General features: G+C 40.2%; 1 protein-coding gene across 1 annotated transcript in view; it reads left to right on the top strand.

The window, feature by feature from the left end:
- The window catches only part of ROR2 (receptor tyrosine kinase like orphan receptor 2), a gene marked incomplete at both ends in the record, with an annotated part of 147,814 nt that overhangs the window by 122,027 nt on the left and 13,474 nt on the right, over positions 1 to 12,313 (top strand). The gene's annotated exons all lie outside the window — the stretch shown is intronic.

Raw genomic sequence — 12,313 nt, 5'->3', positions numbered from 1 at the left:
CTTCTTCCAGCAAATTCCAGATCAGTAGCAGGTGCTTAGGTTTGGACTGCTCAGAGAGACAATTTGTATTAAACTTCTAAAGAAGCTGCAAGAAAATAAGACATTTGTTAATTTGCTTAAGATATACACAAATTGATATTCAAACTAAAAATGGCCCTTGAACTTTTGGCAAGGAGGTACTGCAGCTGTTGGACATCCCTGACATAACCAGGGATCTTTAGTTTGTTTTGAATTTATTTCCTCCCTCTCTCCCTCCCCTTCTTCCTCCAGCAACTAAAATAGCTTTCAAAGTAGTTATTGTATGTCCTACAAAAGGACAGTTATGCATCCCTGAGACTTCCTGTCAGCATTTGATGACACATTGAGTTTAATTAGAGTTCTTTAGGATGCTGAATAGCTTCTAAGTGCATACAAGAAAAGGGTGAATGTTGTAGTTAGGTACAAAGATAAAGGAACACTATTCTAATGAAAAGTAGGTAATTTAACAATATGGGATAATGTTGTAACACCGGACCATAAATTATCCTTTCAATTTTTATGGCTTTATGGTTAATTTTTTCCTACTTTTGTATTATTTTGTTCTCCATTTCAGTTTAAGAGAGCCAAATAAAGTGTAGATGCAAGTCATTTAGCGTACTTGAGAAAAGGTGAAACAGATGATACAAAGTCATAGATTTTGAACATTTCCATTCAAAACTAAATAACAGTGAATGATAGAAAGCATTGTTTTTAAAGAAAAGGAGAAAGAAAATGTCCAAAGGAAATCTGCTCTTTTAAATTTGAATTACTCTGTTAAGTCTAAAATCTGAAGTATTTCAGGAAATACTTCCCTAAAAATAAAGCTGCAGAAACACATCTCATCACCAGTCTCTCAATAGGTCTATCGTGTCATATTCATCATTTTTTTCAATCTGATCACACCACAGAAGAGGAAGAAGGTTATCTTAGGTGAAACACTAACAATACTTCATATATCACAGAAACTTCGGTTTTGTACATATTTGTGCACACATATACTCCCCACCCTCACCACCCAGAATTCTACTAGTTGTTCAATTTGCAGGCCAGTAGGCACATTTACACCTGCCTCATTCTGCTTTCTTTCAAGTTAGAAAATCAGCCTCTTCAGTGGGTTAGTCTTACCAGACTGACCTGCATATAGAAATCCTGATACTTTCATCTGACTCAGTTTTGCAAAATTACCTTGAATAAACTAATTTTTTATCTCCTTAATGCCAGTAAATTCACTGCAGATTGCAAAAAAAATGTGAAGAGGGGTAAAGGAATAGATGAGGATAGACTAAAATAGATCCAGCAGGCAGGGACCTACAGTGATCATAGAAACACTTGTGTTGGAAGAGACCCTGAAGATCGAGTCCAACTACAGTCTAACCCTGCCTAGTCCACCTCCAGACCCTGTCCTCAAGCTCAACATCTACATGCCTTTTAAATACCTCTAGGGATCATGACTCCACCACTTCCCTGGGCAGCCTGTTCCAGTACTTGACTTGACTGCCCTTTCAGTAAATAAATTCTTCCTGATACCTAAGCTGAATCTCCCCTGGTGCAATTTGAAACCATTTCCTGCCAGGTCGCTGATACATCTCTGGCCTCTTGCTGACGGGAGAGGTCTCTGAGCTGCTGGTCCTTCTCTTTGGGAGTTACTGTGACTGTCCAGGGGAGACTTCACTGCCCGGGCTGGAAGTGGAGGGCCCAGGCACAGCCTCCCATGTCTCCTTCTGGGGCTCCTCTTGCTCCACAGGGATGGCAGTGGGAACAGAGGGCTGCCTGCCGCACTCCCACCAACGGCAGCAGATAAGGTGCTGGGAAGCTCATCCATGCTGGAAGTCACAGAGGTTGCCAGAGGATAGTGGGCTGGGGGCCAGAGATCCTCCTTGGAAGGCAGCAGGCACAGGGACACATATGGGGCTGCCCTCCCAGCTCTGGCAGCACAGGCATCCTGCTGGCCCAGCATATGGTGGGCACCTCTGCTGTGTCCTTGGTGGGAGACCTCCAGCATGATTTCTAACAGCTCCTGGTCCTGCATGTGGTTGTTCCAAGTGCCCACAAGGTGCCAAAGATCTCCTGCTCCCAATGGACCAAGGGCTGTAGAGTCTGGAGGAGCACTGGACTGTTGCAGAAATAACTCATCCAGTTTGGGGGCTGTAGGGCACGCATAGGACCCCTAGGCAGCCTGTCTGCAGTCCACTGCCGGGGTGCTCCAGGGTGGTGGAGGTGGCAGGCAGCTGGGTTTTGGGGAGCTCCTCCTGCCTGGTGGATGATGACTGATGGTGTAATGGGTGGTGTGATTACATGCTCCACAAAGTCGTCACCCACCTGCATGCACCAAATGCTGGATGGACAGGATCTCCCTGTCGCAGAGGGGGCACTCGGGCTTGCTTTCAGCCCACTGCAGGATGCACTGGCAGCAGAAGTGGTGGAGGCAGGGCTGTACATAGTGAAAAAGAAGAGATGAGTGTTTTGGAACAAGGTCTGATAAACATGCAGTTAGTGTTTTTAAGTCCAAATGAAGAGTAAGGGAAAATTCTCATTTGAGATTACATGAGACCTGGATGAATACCCAGGTGTCCAAACATTTTTTGGGAGATTCAGGGTGCTGTGCCTCAGCACCAAAAATGGGTAACTACAAAGTCTCATTTTTACCCTCTTCCAGTGGATGAAGTAGAAAATTGTGGTTTTAATTCTTGAGAACTTCAGAGGCTTTGATTGAAACTGACATAGAATGTCCTGTGCAGAAAATACTAATTTTCCTAATTTGGAAAAAAAGAAGCAGACATATTATCCAGAATTATGATGACATAACCAGAATTATTTCATGAGTTCTGGATTCCTTAGCCATACCACGCAGACCTTGGTTACTGGACCAGCCAATAAGTGTATAGCACTAATAATAGACCGCTATCTTCAGTACAGACCAACACAGAAGAGGAGACACCTACTTGCTGATGTATTGACAGAATCATAGAATCATAGGGGTTGGAAGGGACCTCAAGAGATCATCAGGTCCAACCCCCAAAACAAATGGTGAGACACAAAAAATTTTAGGTTTCTCTGCAGATCTTGTAGGACAGTGCCGTCCTGGTGGAGGCCCTATGATGCATCCCTGGCCTACCTCTTCCTCCCACTTCCATAGCAACTGTCCTCCTGGGCCTTCAGCAAACTCCTTTCACTTAACCTTAGGTGCCAGACCTGACAAGGAAACCAAGCAGGTTCTTTTGCTCACATGTCTACAAAGCTTGCTGTAGACAGAGTATTTGGAGTATCAGCTACAGTCTCCGAGGCTCATGAAGATGGAAATGACGTAAAAAGCTGGACAAGTTTAAGTAGTGTTTCATGGGAACAGCAAAAAGTCTGTTCCAGCAAATTTCAGGTGTCTGCTCAATAGCAAGGGAACATGGTAGAATCTCAACCACATGGCTGCCCCTTTTTCAGCGGGTTCTTTTTTCAGTGGGGTTTTTTTCAGTTCTAAATTTTTAGAAAAATGGTATTTTTTTCTGGCCTCATTTTTTGAAATGTGAATCATTTCTTTTGAAGTAAAATAAAATTTTTAAAATAGCTTTAGAATGGAAAATTGAAGCTCAAATAAGCTCTCCAAAGTTAAAATCTGCTATGAAAATAGCCTCTGACATTGCAAAGTATTCCCAAACTGGAACTTTCTGCAGCACTGCCTAGAATAATTATTTCGTGTTGTATCCATGAAAAGTAACGCAGAAAGTGAACCAGTATTTCATATTGTTGCATAGATGTTTTAAACAAAATAATTAAGTTGATGAGAGGGGGAGGGTGTGTTCTGATAAATGGAATATGCTAATTTTCCCTTAAGGCTGGAAAAATTGCTGACACTTCAGTAATAAAATAGTTATTTTATTAAATAAATAAATTGTTTATGTTTCTGTACTTTTAATAAAAATGCTCTGTGAAAGACTTTGCACATTTGCATATACATATACATATAATTGTGTAGCCAACTTATAGATGGTGAAATGATAATTTCTGGCAGTTTTACAAAGCTTTCTGCTATCTGATTTATAATCTCTGTGTTAGCTGAAAAAAGTGTATGTTTAAACCCTATTGATGCCCTTCCTCTTTCTTGCATTTAATCGCTCTTTAAATACTTTATATTGACATGATCAGAATATACGATTAAAACATTATTTGGACTAGGTTTTAGTGACATACTTTGGACCTAGGCTTTGTGTTTAAAAATACAGATTTTTTCCAATCCATTGTGGAATTAATGGCAATAGGCTAAAAAGAAGGGTTTTGCTTATGGGTTGGTGTTTGGCAAACAGCTTTTCTCTAGTTTGTCACAAACACTAAATGTATTTGCAGCTTTGTTTTTAGTAGTGACACTTTAATGTCTTTATCTCTTACCTAGCTTATAATGGTGTCTCAAATCATATGATTAACATGAAAAAATCAATCACTTAGTAGGATCAGTGGAATAAAGATTAACTGTTACTTTTTACTGATCATCAACATTAAATCAGGAATTTCAGTTCACAATACACATGTTTTGGAACTATCAAATAAACATTCTAAACAAATGCAGTACAATTGCTCTTTCCAGTGATTGTGACTACATTTTTTAGGGATTCTGTTGTGTGCTAATTTTCAGATCTAAAGCACAAAAATTAGTATTTGTCTTAAGTTGCATGCTGGACATCAGGGAAAGCTTGCTTTGGGTGTCTTGTTAAATTCAGTGTGCATCTGGTAGCAAAATTCACAGGCCATATCCCTGGTGAGTGTAAATTGTCATAGGTCCAATGACTTCAACTGAGCTATGACTATTTATACAAATTCCCCTGCCTGTCAGTTTTTGCCTTTTAAACACTAGTCTCCCCTTCTTTTTTGATACTATTTATTATATTCCTTTAGTGTATTGGAAAAGTTTTTACATTCCTCTTGTACTTTGGTGAAGTCTCTGAGGTGTTAACTATTTTGATAAGTATTTTCTGACATCCCAGGAGACCTGAGCTTTAGATATGGGTAAAAATTTGCAGAAAAAAAAGGAAAAAAATAAAAAGGATTTATGTGCTGGAAAGATGGGTTATTTGTCGATAAACCTTTAGTCATAGAATGAAGCTGTTCAGTAAACAGGTAGAGCAGGAAGTCCTGTCCCCTTCTCCCATGATGTGGCCACAGGATGCCTCCATCTAGACAGGGGCATGATGCAGCAGTGACGTTGTGGCTGCCATCCTTTCACTTCTTGGCTTCAGTAAGCAGGACAAATGTGCTGGTATTGGGTGGGGGGGGGGGGGGTTGTTTTATGGTTTGTGGGGTTTTTGTTTTGTTGTTTTATTTTATTTTGTTTTGTTTTAACCCAAAGTTTTGCTGTACATCTGGGTTTTGGAAACTTCGCTAAAGCCTTCCTCACATTTGTATGTGTTACTGAATTTCTGCCCTCTATAGGCAGAAGTTGTGGGTGATGTCAGGAGCATCTGGAATTAGCCTGGCCCTTCTCAGTGGATGAATAGTAATAGTTCGGGGAATACTCTTTTTTCCTCCATCAAATATTTATAACCCAAACCTGTTGCCTTGAGCATCAGTAACAGAACTTCCATTGATCTCCTGTGCACAACAGGAGGCCTAGGAGAAAGAGCAATTTTATAGCCTATTGTAACTATTACTTAAAAAGACAACAGCCTTGACTGGAAAGTATCAAGTATTTTTCTATAAGATCATAAATTCACTATGTTTCTGACAGGCGGCAAATTTTATAGATGTGATAAAGCGTATCACAGGTAGTATGATTCTCTTCTCTCAGATATTCGCCGTGACCAGTTTCAGTGGGAACTCATTTTAGCTGTTGAGAAGTGATGCCCTTGTGACTTGAGCTCACTCCATGGCACTATGATATGACACACGTCAAAAGTAAGGGTAGCAAATAGCAAGGGCCACAGTGCCAGATTTTAAGAGATCCTGATTTTGAATGCAGGATAAACAAACCATGAATAAATATGTATATTGAAACCAGAAATTCCTGATTTTTTACTGCAGCCCTTTATAATGCCCTTCCCATAAGTCAGGGTAATTTGCCTCTCTCTGATTAAACATAAACCCTTTATTGCTTTAATTCTTAGTATTTCAGGTCATTTAACTGGTGTGCTTTATGAAGTAGCCACACACAAAGCCAAATAAACTCATAATATGAAATATGATGCCTGTCTTTTTCCCTTTGATCTGTCAGCTATAATCATCCTCTTTACATGGCTTCTGTCATGAGTTTTCAAGCTGTAGCTATCAAAAACTCTTTCCCACAATACAAGTGACCATATAGCAAATGATGTATTTCTCTACCCATAGCAAATAGGATGACATGTATCATTTGTTCTTTCAATTGTCGGTCACTGTCTAACTGTGGTTTTCTGTGCATTTTTCCTTTGCCACACTAGTTGTAATGGAATATGAGGGGGAGTCATAATATCTTCTAGTTTTTAATAAAAAGCTATTGAAATGCTGAAAGAACACATCACAGTGCTGAAAGAACACATCATTTAAAGCTATTTAATCCCCGGACAGTATGAAAGAGGGTCAAAACTTCATCTTTATTATTGATGTGGTAAAATTTATATGCAATTTTAACTGCCCTTTCTTTGCTTGTTGGAAACTGCTGTAACGAAGTCACAGTTACCTTTTTAAAAATTAATCTTTGGAATATAGTTTACTTTGGTAAAGTAGAAGCCAAGGATTTATCTCTCCAAACAACTTCTACATTTATTATTTGAATATATTATTTTTGAATATATTAATTTCCTCAAATTATAATTTCACATAACATATTTGTTAACTTTATTGCACTGATATTTTGATAGGGCATTATTAAAGTGTGTGTTAATGTATTTGATAAAAAGTGCTTCTTTTTCCTGAGTTTTCTGGAAGATTTCTGAATTTCTTTTTGTGTCTGATTCACAATGTTGTGTCCATTCTATTTTAATTAAAATAGATTTAACTTTTAAAGTTATAAGTTTAAAGTTTCTGTTGTCTTTATAATATAAGTTTGGGAGTGCAATCAGATATAATTTATAATCTAATTTAAAGTTTCTGTTGTCTTTATAATATAAGTTTGGGAATGCAATCAGAAAGACAGGTATCTTTATGGCAAATCTGGTACCTCTCAACTCTGCTTTCATTTTCCTTCAAGAACCCTTGATGAAGATTGTTATGCTTCATGTGTTTTCTTCAGCAGAACCACTAGGTCTGCACTCACTGTGCAGGGGCACCAAATACATACTCAAAAATACATACAAGCTCTCATCAGACTTAGGTGCTTCACAAAGTGATTTTGGAATTGAATGGAGTTACCACAGTTGTCTTTCATTCACTGGGACATTTTTTTGTTTCATATGCCCTCTGGACTGTTCATCTGTGACAGCTGTATACAACAGATTGTGTTATGAAGATACCTTATAGTGTATTGTACCCTGATGTGTTCTTTCAGCATTTCAGAATTTCCATTAAGAAAAGCCTCTTTGTTTCCTAGGTATTTTCTTTTGTACTCTTCTGTTTGGTGTTCTTTATGTGTCAGGTATGAAATAAAGGTAATGCATAATGCAAGGGTGAGGGTGGCAATGTTCATTATGTTTTTGCTGCACATACAGTATGCCTAGAAATCTCTCCATACACTTCTAGAGAAGGTACCTACCTTATGGAAGCATTGCATTGACCTCTGCCTGGAGAGATTAATGCATGCTGTGTTTATTGCTGTTCAGAGGCACTGGTTCCTCCCATGCTACCTTGATAGACACAGATGTCCCTGATATGGTTTCTGTAAGCGAGAGGAGATCCTGCTGGCACCATACCACTCAACCTTTCCTTTACATTGCTTATTTGGTAAATTCTCCATTTCATGCAGACGTCTTCCCACAGACTGAAGGCAGAGTGTGTTTAATTAGGTGATGCAGTGAGTGTGAGATAAGGAACTTGTAAATGTCTTCTCGGTGCTTGGTTCAAGGTGTTTTCAGACCTGGTAATCCTGGTCAATTTTAGAGACAATCCATGTTGTACACAAAAGTAGGATCTGTATTTCAGTTTGATTTGTGCATACTTGAAGTAAAAGGTTGTCCTGCTTTAGCTTTCTATTAAAAAGGCTGGCTAGTTGTTAAGTTATTGTTCTGGCAGAAGATCACCTTATGGGTCTGGAAAACTAATGGCATTCATCCTAAGAAATGGAAGTTTGGTTTTTATGAATAGAGGGTCTGTTCAATCAGATGCTTTATGATTTTTACTTTTTAAATCTAAACTCTGCTCAAACATCTGAGAAGTAGTTGAGAAACTCCTCTCAGTAGGAGAATATACCTTACCTCCACCCTAATTGAACTCTGAGAAAATTCATGTTCCATTCTTTGAAACTGACCTGCAGCAAAGGTGAAAAAAGAATGTCAACACTTAGGGTATTCCTGACTCTGTTTTGTTAAAACAAACAAACAACCAAAACCAAACAAAAGATAATGCCATCTTGAAGCATTCAAAAAGAAACAGTGAAGAACAAAGTAGAAAAGTACCCATGGCAGTTACCTTGTGAGACTTCTGCAAGTGGAACAAATTGAGCTCTTCTGGATTCCTTTTGTGGAGTCAGATTTCTGCTTTTACCAGGGTTCTTGATCAGAGCAGACTTTACAACCCAAGCAGCAGGAAATTGAAGAGTTGGTATTTCTGCCTATTTTCAGCAGCTTTTAGTTCTTGCTCTGATCAGCAACTGAATTGCTGCCATATGGTTTGGAGTATGAATCAAAGCTACACGTAGTTCCAAAGACTCCTGTTTAAACTGAGCTCATGTGCCGTTTTTCCCCCCGGATGTTTTGCCATGTGCTGAGTGTACATGTAGCTGAGGGAAAGAGTAACCTTTAAGGGGACTCTAACATGCTACAGCTGCCACTGCTTTGTGGAAACCAACTATTTTCCTAAGAAGACTAATGTAATATTGTCCCCTTGATCACTAGTACTAGTCAAACTGTATTCATTGAGTTGCTTGACTTGACCTGACAAAAATGCCTGTAAAATAACAGCCCGTCTTCTGTCACAGTGTCTGACATCAGATTACTGTTTACTTTTGCTTGTATTCATGGTAATGGTCATATCCAGTTTAGTTTAATCAGCAGTTGACTATAACATGGGAGAGGGGAGCATATGTGTATATATATAGTATCTAAGCTGTATTTAGAAGTTCTTGACAGAAATAAACAAATGGAGCTAACTAAGACATCACACTGCTTTTGTCACCAAACCCATTCTGTTTGGAGTGGGGGTTGTTTTTGTTGGTTTTTGAGGGCGTTTTGTGTGTTGGCAAGAGAGCTACACTGAGAGTTGGTATGTGAGATACAGTTTCAGTTAGGTACATTGCAGACTTGGTTCTGAAGGATATGGGTATGAGTTTACTCTTGAGAAAGAAGTCAAATAGGGGTTTCATATTAATTCAGCTCTTTATTGCTGACTTCCTACTGAGGTGGTCAAAGATCATAAAAGGGACACAGACAAAATGCTTTGATATTTTTGTCCCTTCAAGCATGATGCAACTGTTGCAAAATTGGAGGTTTTGTTATAAGAGTGAAAGAATTTCACTTGCAGGAATTAATTGATCATGGAAAACTCCTCCTTTACTTCATCCACCATAATCAAAAACTTACATATCTTTCTGGAAGCAGAACTTTTTTCAGAGTTTGTAGAGAAAATGATGCTTTCTGAATATTTAACAGTCACACTGTGATAGGAAATTGTGGCTCTGCCCCCGGCTGGGAGCTAAGCACCTCGCAGCCACTCTCTCTGGGCAGGGGGTGTGGGAATACAGAGAGGGGAAAGGGAAAAACCCTAAAGGCAAACCTCATAGGTTGGGATAAGGGTAGTTTACTGTGATAGCAGGGAGACATAAATAACAATAACAAGACTTATAGCAAAATATATGAAACTGGTGGTATGCAAGGCAGTTTCTCACCAAACAGCAGAACTCAGGCCATACAGCTCAGAGCCATCCCAAAACCAGCCAGTCTCCAAAAAGTGCATATCCTGCAGCTGAGCACTCCTCCTCACCACCAGCTTCATGCTGAGTATGACATCACTGGCATGGAATGCACTCTGTGGCCAGTTTGGGTGCACCGCCACTTCTCATTAGCAGGGCAGTACGAACAACTGAAAAGTCCATGACTATGACTGCTTGGCAACAACTAAAACATCAGAGTGATATCACCACTGCTGTCATCCTAACTCCCAAACACCTTTACACCAGCTGCCAGAAAGAAAATGAAGTCTATCCTAACTGAAATCAGGACAGAAGTAAAGGTTGACCAACAACTGGATAAGACACTTCATATCACCATATTTTATCTAGCAGCTGTGTGATAGATCAGGTACTGTTAAGTCACTGTCTTTATTTGAGGAAAGGGAGGGATACTGCTCCAGTGGAGACTGATCATTCCAGCTCTTAGCTATACTGTACAGTATACTGTACAGACAGTCCTGCCCCACTGCTAAAGAGTTTATACTTTAAGAAATTATGGCAACATTTCCCTGAAGAAATGAGTTTTATCAGGCAGACATAGCAAAGAAAAAATTATTAGAAGTTCCTGACACAGAATAAGGTAATGGAAATAAAGGACTGCATAAGCATTTGACACTGCATAGGCATTGGGTGATGTGTTCCTTGTAGCTAGCTGTTGTCAGGCAGCAGGTTTTAGCGCTGATTTGGCCCAGCTGAAGTTTTATGGTTTTACACATTCACTGACAGTTTTAGCCTGCTCATACGGCATGCAAAAGAAATGTGAAGGTATTTGTAAAACAAGTAGAAACATGAGTGATCAAAGCAGGTATTATTATTATACAAATAATAATAAAGTACAAAGTGCAGAAGAGTACTGAAGTAATACTTCAAAAATTGCTGGTATGGAACAGGTACCTCAGACTCTTGAACTAATTGTTTAGTTGCAAAAGTTGATCAGGCTTTTTAGTGTCCTACAATTACTCTAAAGTCATAGTTTTCTACATTATGTTTTATGTCTTTTTTTGTCCATCATGCACTGAATGATGTGATGTGAATTCATCTGGCTAGTGAATCCTAGCAGAGAGTCTGTGCTGTGCTGGAGGAAACACAGGATATACTACATATTAACTGAGAGCATGCGCATGCTGAAGCCCCTTTCCAGTGCTCAGACAGTTACGATCTACAGATCAGCTCTGTATTTACTGAAGCTTTGGGGATGATGTCTTGAACCACTGAGCTATTCAATCTGATTTCCTTTTACAACAAGGTCACCCAGATAGTTGACCAAGTTGATGTTATTTTTTTGGATTTCAGCAAGGCTTTTGATACTGTGTCTCAGTATCTGGCTGGACAAAATGTCCAGCACACAACTAGTCAAAGCCATAATGTGTTGGGTGGGCAGTTGGCTCATGGGTTGGGCCCACCGGTGACAGTGGATGGGGTTACATCTGGCTGGTGACCAGTCACTAGTGGGATTCCCCAGGGTTCCATCTTAAGTTCAGTTCTTTTTAACATTTTCATAAATGACCTGGACACAGGAGTAGAGGGTGTCTTAAATAAATTTGCAGATGACACCAAACTGGGAGAAGCTGTTGACTCTGTTAAGGTAGTGAAGCTTTACAGAGAGACCTGGACAGATCAGAGAGCTGGGCAGTCACCAACAGCATGATGTTTAACAAGGGCAAGTGCCAGATTCTCCACCTGGGAAGGGGAAACCCTGACTGCACATACAGACTGAGGGAACAGATGCTGGAGGTCAGCCATATTGAGAGATTTGGGGGTCTTGGTAGACAGCAAGGAGGGCCAACCATATCCTAGGGTGCCTCAAGTACAGCATTGCTAGCTGGTCCAGGGAGGTGATTGTCCCACTCTACACTGAGTTAGTGCAGCCTCACCTTGACTGCTGTGTGTAGTTTTGGGTACCAGAGGGACACAAAACTATTGGAAAGTGACCAGAGGAGGTCCATGAGGATGGTGAATGGTCTGGAGGGGAAGATGTATGAGGAGCAGTTGAAATCCCTTGATTTGTATAGCCTGGAGAAGAGGAGGCTGAGGGAAGACCTCATGATAGTCTATGGCTTCCTGACGAGGGGGAGCGAAGGGGCAAGCATCAATCTCCTTTCCCTGGTGAGCAGTGATAGCACCAGAGGGAACAGTATGAAGCTGAGACAGGGAAGATTTAGGTTGGATGTCAGGAAGAGGCTCTTTACTGAGTGGGTGTTCGGGCCCTGGAACAGGGTCTCCGGGAAAGTGGTCACAGCACCGAGCTTGACTGAGTTCAAGAAGCATCTGGAAGATGGGCTCAGTCCCTTGCTCTAA

This window comes from Gallinula chloropus (genome assembly GCF_964237585.1).
Source record: "Gallinula chloropus genome assembly, chromosome: Z".
Taxonomy (NCBI): domain Eukaryota; kingdom Metazoa; phylum Chordata; class Aves; order Gruiformes; family Rallidae; genus Gallinula; species Gallinula chloropus.
This window is presented reverse-complemented; position numbering and strand designations above follow the sequence as displayed.